The 12,759-nt window shown below is 33.7% G+C and overlaps 1 long non-coding RNA gene across 1 annotated transcript in view; it reads left to right on the top strand.

The window, feature by feature from the left end:
• Positions 1–6,054: 6,054 nt before the first annotated feature.
• The window catches only part of LOC111086805, a 14,117-nt gene continuing 7,412 nt past the window's right edge, over positions 6,055–12,759 (top strand). Inside the window, exon 1 of the long non-coding RNA XR_002611519.1 lies at positions 6,055–6,357. This is a non-coding gene — a long non-coding RNA (uncharacterized LOC111086805). The remainder of the gene's footprint in view (positions 6,358–12,759) is intronic.

The raw sequence follows: 12,759 nt of genomic DNA, 5'->3' as shown, positions 1-12,759 counted from the left end.
CTTTGCGCGAAATTCAAAAACAAACAAACATAAAGACTTTAAATGCACAAGAATGACGTATTCCGGAGACTTTTCTTAACCCTTTTTAACATACTAAGTAAGACTTTTTTGGTATTTTCCTCATATATTTTATTGATTTATCTTCATTGTATCGAAAAATCAAGATGTTTTTAATTTAGATACACGATATTCAGTTTGTTTTACAAACTTGTTAGTGTATAAACTCGCCAGTTCTACAAACTAACGACGTTTGTCAAAATATATTCGGTTGGCAGTTACACAGTTTCTTATCTGAGGTGAATCTGTATTTTTTATTTCATTAAGTCGTTAGCTTGTAGAACTGATAGCTCTTAAAAAATACAGACACACCACACGAGTAAGTAACTGTGTAACTGCCAACATAATATATTTTGACAGTTTCAGTAGAGGTATCTGTCGTAAGATAGCAGAGGTCGCAAAGTTTCTTTATTAAAATTAAACAATCACAACTAGAGTTGTTGAAGTTGTCGTCTTGTTTATTTATATCCACATATTTCATGCCTCTAGGTCATTGCTTACCCATGGACATGCGCATTTCAAGATGCCACAAAAGCGCCATCTCACCCCGTTATTCTTCTTTAAAAGAACTACACAACACTGTAGATCAGTTCATCCTTTAAACCAGTGGTTCTCAAACTCTTTTAGTCTGAGGTTCCCTTGATGTGAATAAATAATTTTGAGGCCCCCAACCTATAGAAATACCTTAAAATGTGATTTATCAATTTAAAAAATAATTACAAATGAACTTTAATGATATCTATGAAGTACTTTTTCTATTAAATTGTATGTTTGTAATTTAATGTGGCCTTTTCTTATAAATTTATATGTATTATAATTAGACCATTAGCAGTTTATTACGTTTGGGTTAAATTTGTAGACTGATGAGCAATTAATTACGCACTTAATTGTATGTAAGGTTATCTTATTTTCGTTTTAAAATATGAAGCAATCTTGTAATTTAATTAATTCAACATAATTTTTATCTGCTTATTGTTTATTTAGAATTAAAATTAATTCAGCATCTTTGTTTTCGGCCCATTTCTTGGCGGTCCCTTAGAAAAAGCTTCTCGACCACCAAGGGGGCCGCGTATTTCACTGTGACAAACACTTTTTTAAAGTAATGATGAGAATCGTTGTAGTTGTACAATTTACACTTTGACCTTGATATGCTTCTTATTTTTGCAGTCATCGGTTCATGTTTTGGATTATTTATTTTTCTGTGTTGGGATTTTATATTTGTCGACTCTGTGTACAAGACATGAACAAAAATACACTACATTTACTGTTATTACATGTCATCCTTCTCTGACCAAAAAATAAATAAATAAAATCCCAGCTCTTTCAGAAAGGCTTATCGTTGACAGAAGGAAGGAAAGGGGTAAACACTTATTGATTCATACAACGCCGCCAGCTAGAAGTTACAGCCGCGATACGCAACCCTTTCTTCACTAAAGTCGATTCTCAATAACGAGTGAAGAAGGCCTCAGGCAGTCATGCATTGCTTTCTGTTCCTAAGGGGACAAACGGGTTATTAGAAACTAGTCCTAGCCCTCACATCACATGGCTTTCTTCTCATACACCTTTTTATTCTCTCTCTCTTGCTGTTGCTTTATTAACAAAACTCTAGAGCTACAAAATGAGGGTTTCCGACATCACCATTCACGTATCCATATACTTACTTGAATGAAGCACCCGCGAACTCTTAAAACCAAGATGGTTCTCGCCTCTTGGACAGATGGCTTAACTGTAGTCGGGGTTATAGCTCTTAAAAATGAGACTTCGAACTTAACTCACATAATATTAAGCGTAATCAAAAACAAAGTACATAATTTTACCCAAATTTAGTTACATTAAGTAATGGACCCAGTTATATTTTTCAACTTTGGTGAAATTTAGTTACACAATGAGATTTCAGTATCATGAGTTAAACATATGATTAGCTATCCCGTTTTGTGTAACATAAATCAAACGACTGACTGACTGAAAAATACTATGAGATATAAGTGATTGACGGAAATATTTTCTGTAAAATAACAATGGTTGACAAAAACATTTGCTGTAAAATAAACGAATGATTAGCGCAAAGATTTGCTGTAAAATAGACGAATGATTGACAAAAAAAATTTCTGTAAAATAAAAGAATGGTTGACAGAAACATTTTCTTTAAAATAAACGAATGCTTGCGGAAACATCTTCTGTAAAATAAACAAATGATTGAAAAATATTATGTGACAGTTAAACGAAGGATATGTTGATTCCATTTTCCGTAACGTAACCGAATGATTGAAACTTTTATAAATCAAATGAGTAATTGATTGAAACTTTTTCTGTAATATAAATTAAGTATTAATTGGAAAGTTTATGTAAGATATATTAGACGATTTTCTGAGGCTTTTTTGTAGCAAGTTAAACGTATGATTTACGTATATATATTCTGTGACATGTATGAATGACTAAGATATTCTTGTAACACAAAGGAACAACTGACTAAGACATTTTCTGTAACAGAAACGAATAACTGATTAAGATATTTTCTGTAACAGAAACGAATGAGTAAGATATTCTTGTAACATAAAGGAACAACTGATTAAGATATTTTCAGTAACAGAAACGAATGAGTAAGATATTCTTGTAACATAAAGGAACAACTGATTAAGATATTTTCTGTAACAGAAACGAATAACTGATTAAGATATTTTCTGTAACAGAAACGAATGACTAAGATATTCTTGTAATAGAAAGGAACAGCTGACTAGACATTTTCTGTAACAGAAACGAATGACTAAGATATTCTTGTAACACAAAGGAACAACTGACTAAGACATTTTCTGTAACACAAAGGAACAACTGACTAAGACATTTTCTGTAACAGAAACGAATAACTGATTAAGATATTTTCTCTAACAGAAACGAATAACTGATTAAGATATTTTCTCTAACAGAAACGAATGACTAAGATATTCTTGTAATAGAAAGGAACAGCTGACTAAGACATTTTCTGTAACAGAAACGAATTACTGATCAAGATATTTTCTCTAACATAAACGAATTACTGATCAAGATATTTTCTCTAACATAAACGAATTACTGATCAAAATATTTTCTCTAACAGAAACGAATGACTGATTAAGATATTCTTGTAACATAAAGGAACAGCTGACTACGATATTCTTGTAACAGAAACGAATAACTGATTAAGATATTTTCTGTAGCTGAAACGAATGATTAAGATATTCTTGTAACATAAAGGAACAGCTGACTAAGCCATTTTTGTAACATAAACGACTGACTAAGATATTCTTGTAACAGAAACCAATGACTGACTAAGATATTTTCGGCTACAAATCAAACGAAAAATTGACTGGAATTATTTCTATAACATAAGCTAGTGATTTACCAAGATATTTTGTTTACCATAAAATAAAATGAAAATAATTATTATATTTCCGTACGTTCGCATTAGAAAGTGACTGTAAACGAATCTGAGTGTTTCAGGGAAGGAGTATTCGTTTCGTGTTTTCTCTTCTCTCCCTTTTATTACTGTACACGAATTGGTTACTGTATCTTTTAACAGAAAGTTGACAATTGTAACGAAGCACACGACGTGATTCAAATGATGTTTTGGAGGAATCATCCTTTGGAAGATAAAAGTTGAAATGTCAGTAAAATTTAATGTTTATTTGGTCACAGTATCAAAATATGACATAATTTTGTTTATGATTATTTACTGCCAGAAAAGTAGGTTTTCAGTTGAAATTATGAGCGCCTGACAGAGATGTACATGTTTAGACAGGTACACAATTAAAGCTCGTGGGTTTAAGCCTTCTAAAAGCTCTTGTTCTTGCTAGAGACTGTGTGTTACCGTTTGTTAACTTAGTAGTGTTTGCCATGGGTTATATGCTGTAGTAGGAGGCTTCATGTTAGTGGTAGAATTGATGAGACCAGAACTGTTGTTCATAGATACTTTATTGATTTATTCGTGTAAATATTGTTGTGCTTTTGTTTACTTAGCTTGAATCGCTTAGAAGTTAAATTGCGAACGATAGGGGTGATCGTGCGATAAGGTGAAGGGCTGTTTGTTTTAAAAAAAACCTTCGTCGTGTGAGATTAAACTTTTAAGCATATAGCAGTTTGAGTCAATGATGGTAATTTACGATGTTCCTTGAGGCCGTTGTTTACATGAAATCAATAAAACTCGTTAAAGTTATGGATGTTAGGAAATTAGTTTCAGTAACCGAATAAGCATATTTTTGCATAGAAATTTTGAAAGTGTAGCAAATTAATCTCATAATAATGGGCGCATCCGTTGAATAAATGGCACCTATTTCTATCGTAGAACTTGAAGTTGATTAGTCCACCACCAGGTGCTCAATTCAAAATGTTCAATTCTCTATCGATTATTTGTCTGTACATGCTGTTACACACATTACACAAGGGGGGTATATTTAGTTAACGTTCTTAAACTGGTCGTGCTCATTAAGGCCGAGGCGTGAACAGCCAGTGCAGTATGGGAAGGAATTGTTTGAAATCCGTGAGTGGTCGAAGAGGAGAGCCTTAGCTTCTGGTCGATATCAAAGCTCCTCCCTCCTCAAATTAAACAGCTATGGAAGAAAAACAACATCGTACACTCTGGTTTTGTTTTTATTGGCCTAATCTCAGAACGGCTGATGTTAACAAGAATTGGGTAAAATTGTTTCTTTACTTGACCTTCAACACGCGACGAATAAAACTGTCGAAATAACGACGCACAAGAGTTGTCCAGATTTTGATACCAGAATTAGGCGTTAGCGTCATTTTGATGTTTATACACGAAACGATGGACCATATCTGTGCAGTAATCTTCAGGCATCAAAATGAAACCGAAATCTTCACGAGACTTCATCCTGTCACGTTTTACCCTGTCAAGAAAATCATTCATGTTTATTTAGTATTTGTAGCTTCGTGTACGTACGAAATACTGCAACCTATAAAACGCATTTTTGTCTTATACTTTACATTTATCTGTGCTGGTACAACTGTATTTGCTATTGTCAATCTATAATGTATGCATCAATTGAGATCATATTTCATAATTAAAATTCATCACGTGGAACACACTTTTTTTGCGTATTTTGAATGGTGCTGAGTCACTCTTAGTTTTGGTTTTCAAGAAGTGACCAATCTAAGGACCCCGTTGTTTGTGCACCTGTCGCTGTTATTAATCGTTACCGGGTTGAAATTTGTATATATATATAGGCAGCTGTGTAATATATATATATATATATTTAACAAAACTAGTCTCATTAGCACGTGCTCGCTTTGCCGTCTCTTGTGTATCACACAACCTACATAATGGCCACCGTTCCATGTTGAAAACAAATACTTAAAACTATACAATTTCCAAAAAATTTACATAGTGCATTAATTAACATAAATTAATGTAGAAATGACTCCAGCTATGGTCATGTTTGCTTGTCCATAGAATGAGACGAGTTGTATTTTCTTATTCCTCCTAAACGAATTTAATAAATTATGTTTGAAGCTTTCTGCAGCCAGCAATTTTACGATATGTATTTTATATCACTTTCTCTCTCTCTCTCTCTTTGTTAACAGTTCTATTTGTAATTTTATGTGTAAAAAATATTACTGTTGATAATGAAAAAAGTTTAATTTAGTTTGTATTACAGGTACTCATAATCGTTGACTTGCTAATTTCAGTAATACAAGTGTGACAGAAAACAAAACAGGCTAGGCTGAAAATTCGAAGGATTCATGTTGTTTTTAATCTGCGCCTGTTATCCCCTAAATTAGCTCAAGCTCAGTTTCAGCTCAGTAAGTTCGTCTTATATTTTCTCAACAAGACGGCGAACCACCAAATTCAAGTTTTGAAAATGTACAATCATAACAATTAAACAAATAACAAGACACCCGATTTCGCTATTTGTTTTATTTTTGTCTCTAGATTTATAGCAGAGTCAACAGGAAACACTTATCAGGGGGGGGGGGAGAAAAACAGAAGAAAAAATAAGCGACTGCTAAGCACTGAAAACCACGAGTTTTAAAATAGATATGACCGACCGTAATGTACTAAAAATGTGCGATGCTAGCTAGTGATCTAAAAGGCCGTCCTGTGGTTTGAAAACAAGGTGGATTCTGCATGTTGCGCAACCCTCGATGGCTCAGCGGCAAACTTGGTGCTTGTAACGTGAACATTCGGGGTTGATCTGTGCAGCTGGCACAGCACAGAAACCCCTATTGTACATCCTATGTTAACAACACATAAGGAAATCTGGATATTGTATTAATTCAAACAGCTGAGTGTCAGCACTACGTTGGAAAGTAAGTGTTTCGGGAAGCATAGGGTAAGATATGTGTGTGTGGTATTGTTCGAGAAGTTGGTGTATTAGTTCGTCTGTATATCGCGTATCTTACACTCTGCATTGATATTTTACAGTGTAAGCGTGGTTTATACAGTAATCATGTTATGTCTTTGTCAATCAGATCGGCACTTTTCATGTGGTTTATACAGTAATCATGCTATGTCTTTGTCAATCAGATCCGCACTTTTCATGTGGTTTATACAGTAATCATGCTATGTCTTTGTCAATCAGATCCGCACTTTTCAAATGTATTAATGATGTCCGTGAAATTTAAAACGCGTGTGGATGAAACTGTATAAAGTTACTTAAACAAGTCGCCCGTGGCGCCACGACGACATACCACTGCGTCAAGGTATCTAAATTATACTGTAAAGAGCAGTTAGCCCTTCCTGTATCATGAAGAGATTCATCAATAGGTAAGGTGTCTTTGAGTCTTGAGTTAAATACATAGTCATGGGTTAGATACACAGGTGACTTTGATATAGTCTTGAATTAGATTCTCGGGTGTCTTTGAGTCTTGAGTTAAATACATAGTCATGGGTTAGATACACAGGTGACTTTGATATAGTCTTGAATTAGATTCTCGGGTGTCTTTGAGTCTTGAGTTAAATATACAGTCATGGGTTAGATACAGAGGTGTATTTGATATAGTCTTGAGTTAAATACACAGTCATGAGTTAGATACACAGGTAACTTTGATATAGTATTGATTTAAGATACAGAGGTGTATTTGATATAGTCTTGAGTTAAATACACAGTCATAAGTTAGATACACAGGTGACTTTGATATAGTATTGGTTTAAGATACAGAGGTGGCTTTGATGTAGTCTTGAGTTAGATATACAGGTGTCTTTTCTTTGGGACAGCCACAAGTTAGAAACACGGGTGTTTTTGAGACAGTCTTGAGTTAGATACACAGGTGTCTGAGACATTCTTAAGTGAGATGTACAGCATACACAAGTGTACAGATTCTATTAGAATGTGCCATCGTTTGAAGTTAAGAATTCCCACCCGCGATGAAGTTAGGTATCTAAAACCGGACATCTAAGAGTAAAATGTTATAATGTGACGGCCAATCCCACTATTTGTTGGTAAAAGAGTAGCCCAAGAGTTGGCGGTGGGTGATGATGACTAGCTACCTTCCCTCTAGTCTTTCACTGCTAAATTAGGGACGGCTAGCACAGATAGCCCTCTTGTAGCTTTGTGCGAAATTCAAAAACAAACAAAGAGGTTAAGAGAATTAGATATACTATTTAATGTAATCTGTCATTTTTGTATACTGTTATGGACTTGTGGTATATGAAGAAAATTGGTGTGAGTATTTTTGTCATATGATTACTCTATACATATTAAAACATTTGTTATTTAATGTGTTGATGTACGAAGGGCACATGTTTTTAAGTGAGAGGTCAGAGCTTGCTTGGAAGATTCTTTCATTACTCTGGATCCTGTACTAAGTCGGAAGTAAACTAGAAGGCTTTTCTTTTGTAGAAACTACAGTTTTTGATGTGATGATGACTGAATGAGATTATATTCGAATTGGACAAACTGACAATGAATTTGTATGTAAATTAACATTCTGACATTAAACCCACTTATGACCTCTTACGCAACCGTTCTTGCTTGTATCCTCTTGTTGCAGGCATGATGTAGGACAGCGGTAAGTCTACGAACTTACAACGCTAAAGTCCGTGGTTCGATTACCCGCGGTGGCCTCAACAGATAGCCCAATATGGCTTTGATCTAAAACTTTTCGCTGCATAATAAATAAAACATTAACTATTGCAATTCTACAAGTTCTCGTTACTTCAGTTTTTTATAATAAGGATGGGTTTTTTTTCACTAGACTACTTCTAAATAAAAAGATGATAGTAAGGCCAAGTTTGGCAGCCATTCAGATATATCTTTTATCAAGTAATGGTCTTTTTTAATGAAATAAATATAAATAATCTAAGAAAAAAAATTCCTACGTTCTTATAGATCTAAACACTTACTTAGAAAATGACACAAACAAACATAGGTTATTTAGCTTTCACACATTAATACTGGTATGGAATTAACTTTGTGACGATAAAAGATAGCAAAAGTTGGACACTTTTCTAAGAAATTTTATGAACAAGAATTATTTCTCCCAGACGATTGCATACCAATAGAGGGCACCACTGCGCAAAATAGCAGAGTTTTATTGATTAATACTCTTCTGAACGCATCAGTTTAAAATTGGAATATCAGATATTATATTAAAACCAGGGCCCTGACTACTGCAGAAATGTGATATCGTAATGTCAGCGTGTTTCCTAAGATGTTGTGTTTTTTATGAACCTGGCAAATATCACGAAGCTTATGAAGCTGTCAAGCAAACATACGTGCAACTGTTGAGTACTAGAAAAAGAAACGTAATTTATTCCTGTATTGTTTGACCTGTTTGTTCAAAGCAAGTTAATATTTCATGAGGAATATTATAAAAATATTTCTCATATAGTCGAATATCTGTGATGTCAAAAACAAAATAATAAAACGCATTTTTTTTTATACGGTTAGACCGAAATAATTTAATTTTGCAGTGCGTATGTATGTATGTCTGTTTGTCTGTTATACACACACACACACACACACTTTTGTATTATTATTATTAGGTAACATCACTGTGAGGTGGACATCCACATACTACTGTAATTTGGTACATCAAACTTAAAATTTTACACACAGATACTGCGTTTGAAGTCAAGTATTAAATACTGTTAACCGGTAAAACATAATTTTTATAAGGTGTTATCCATATTCCGGTATATATGTTTTAGTATTTGACACAAATTTTAATTTCATACGCCAAAAGTAGTTCAATATATATTTTTTCCTGTCAATAGGGTACGTAATTTTTACATTTCTTCATGATCAAGTTGCTTTACATTGGATTAGTGAGATAATACATAATAATAAAATATTTTCCAAACCAACTGTAATGTTGGGATAATAAGCGTTATGTCAGTTTTACTGTGTGCATTTTGCTTAGAACTGATATTAAACTTGATTTAAATAGCTTACAGGAGATAACGTTTCCATTTTTTGTATATTTCATATCATTTGAAAATAACCTGTAAGAACTATTACATCAGCGGGCTTACAAACTGCGAAAAATAAAGAAGAAGGATTCCAAATATGGCAGCTACATTATATATGTTATAGTTATTTCATACTTATTAAATATTGTTGGCTATCACGTGTAGTAAATGTGTTATTTTTGCACTGTTAGCCTCTCTCGGGCTTGGCATGACCTTGAGGTTAGACCAAAAGGAGGCCTGAATCAGCCAGAATCGTAACTACAATTATAGGAAAATGACTGTAGGGGCGCATCACATCACAATATGACAGATAATCAGTTAACCACATTTATTTTTTCTACTGGCACAGTCTATAGGCTTCAATTAAGAAGAATTGTTAATTAATGAAAATCCTCTGGACCAGTAAAAAAAAAGATGAGATTATAGTTGTCAGTTTTGTTATCATACACTATGTGTACAGTATATCTATATGTTCAAAGTCTTTGGTCTAACACAGTAACTCTTGTGTTTAGACTAGTAGATACGTCATAACATGCTGCAGGTCATGATGATGACTTGCACAAAGAACTATCGGAAAGACTGAAGAAATCAGCCGTAATTATGGATAAATATATGGCATTCCTAATATAATGTATTAGCGGAAAGACTGAAGAAATCAGCCGTAATTATAGATAAATATATGGCATTCCTAATATAATGTATTAGCGGAAAGACTGAAGAAATCAGCCGTAATTATGGATAAATATATGGCATTCCTAATATAATGTATTAGCGGAAAGACTGAAGAAATCAGCCGTAATTAAAGATAAATATATGGCATTCCTAATATAATGTATTAGCTGGGCTCGGCATGGCCAGGTGGTTAGGGCGCTAGACTCGCAATCTGAGGGTCGCGGGTTCGAATCCCCGTCACACCAAACATGTTCGCCCTTTTAACCGTGGGGGCGTTATAATGTGTCAGTCAATCCCACTATTCGTTGGTAAAAGAGTATCCAAAGAGTTGGCGGTGCGTGGTGATGACTAGCTGCCTTCCCTCTAGTCTTACACTGCTAAATTAGGGACGGCTAGCGCAGATAGCCCTCGTGTAGCTTTGCGCGAAATTCAAAACAAACAAACAAACGTATTACCTGAAAGAGTGAAGAATTCAACATTAACAACAGATAAATTTAAGGTATTCCTAACATATGGTATTACTGAAGAAACTAACATTGACTGCAGATAAATGTAGAATACTTTGAACATTTATTTTGTCAAGCGGTCTATAGGGTAGCATTTATGTATACTGTAAAACAAAGATTAACTACCATAATTTTGAAAGTGCTTACGTTACGTTGTAGTAAATAACACGTGGCAGATAATTAAATTATTAAGGTGTGGCATTACTTATCTGGGCTGGTTAATACAAACATTTCTAACGTATCAAATATTTCGCAATAGATGTAAATATTGTCTTAAAACTATGGTTGCAAGGCTGAGAAATATGTTGTTATTTAATGCATTACGATACATTTATTTTAAAATGATCCCTTGCTATTTTAAACGGGGTAGGGTGGCTGTTCGTTGCATAGTTAAGCTTCAAGTATTGGGGAATAAGTTGTTAGTTGTTTACTCACTTCAGTAGGATTACCCCTGCGACTTTAATTTTTAAGTGGACTTGCAGGATTCTCAACCGTTTAGGAGTCATTAAAGTATTGCTTTTAAGGCGTGTCCTGAAAATATTGAAATTTGTATTTTACGTAAATCCTTTGGAATGTAAATTTGTTCCTGCCTGCCAAATAAAACATTAAATGTTGACTATTTTCTACAAGAGTTTTCAGTTTCCTTGTAATGTTTCTAGGTGGCGTTCAATTTACTGTATTTAGGTTTATGTAAAACTGTCCTTTGGTGTTGTACGTGTAATCAAAATTCTGGGTGCAGTTTTGTTCTGTAAAGGATGAGTTATCCGTGTAAGTAAGGAGTTTTTACTGCTACTGTTTGTTTGTGTTTTCACAGAAAGATTAGTGAATATAGGGTTCTGTCTGTTGGTAGGTGGCGCCTTAACGTGCACTATTTGTATATGTATGTATATACGTTCAAAATGAACAGAATTACAACGACTCTTGAGACATTAAGATATATGTGAGGAAAATAAAGTTTAAGAACTGTAACGTGATACAGCCACGTTCCTTCGTAAGTTGTGTTTTTATCATGGTATGTTTCACTGTTCTCGTATGCACGGTGTGGAATCATGGGATTGATGTTTTCGAACCTTGTTCTGCATGCCGATTTTAATATCGCCACGTAGAAGCTCGTTCGTTGTGCATATAAAAGCTGTGGAATACATTTTGAGTTGAAATTTGTTTTGTCGTTTTTCAATTATTGTTTTCTGTTTAACGCCTTCTGCCGTCTTGTAATCTCTCTGCGTGTAGTATCAATATCGCATTCCGTTTCTTTATATGTGGCTTATTTTAGTTTCGCAGATAGCCAGGAAATTATTTTAGTATGCTGAGTGAAGAATGAATATCTAGACACTTCCCACGTGTATAAAATATTTCTATAATTATTAGAAGATATGAGGCACGAGAGAATTTCAAGTACTTGCATATTTAAAATGTGTGCACAGACACACACACACATTCGTATAAATTCCATCACCACATTTCCTTGCTCGCAAAAGTTTAGTAATGAAAGATATTTCAGTATTGCTTTTATAATTTAAGTGTAGTAATGAAAGGTATTTCAGTATTGCTTGTATAATTCAAGTGCAGTAATGAAAGGTATTTAGTATTGCTTGTATAATTGAAGTGTAGTAATGAAAGGTATTTCAGTATTGCTTTTATAATTCAAGTGCAGTAATGAAAGGTATTTAGTATTGCTTGTATAATTGAAGTGTAGTAATGAAAGGTATTTCAGTATTAATTGTATAATTGAAGTGTAGCAATGAAAGGTATTTCAGTATTACTTGTATAATTGAAGTGTAGTAATGAAAGGTATTTCAGTATTACTTGTATAATTGAAGTGTAGTAATGAAAGGTATTTCAGTATTAATTGTATAATTGAAATGTAGTAATGAAAGGTATTTCAGTATCAATTGTATAATTTAAGTGCAGTAATGAAAGGTATTTAGTATTGCTTGTATAATTGAAGTGTAGTAATGAAAGGTGTTTCAATACTGCTTGTATAATTTAAGTGCAGTAATGAAAGGTATTTAGTATTGCTTGTATAATTGAAGTGTAGTAATGAAAGGTGTTTCAATACTGCTTGTATAATTCAAGTGCAGTAATGAAAGGTATTTAGTATTGCTTGTATAATTGAAGTGC

This window comes from Limulus polyphemus, unplaced genomic scaffold, assembly GCF_000517525.1.
Source record: "Limulus polyphemus unplaced genomic scaffold, Limulus_polyphemus-2.1.2 Scaffold1447, whole genome shotgun sequence".
Taxonomy (NCBI): Eukaryota; Metazoa; Arthropoda; class Merostomata; order Xiphosura; family Limulidae; genus Limulus; species Limulus polyphemus.
The sequence above is the reverse complement of the archived record's forward strand: the minus strand, read 5'-3'. Positions and strand labels throughout refer to the sequence as shown.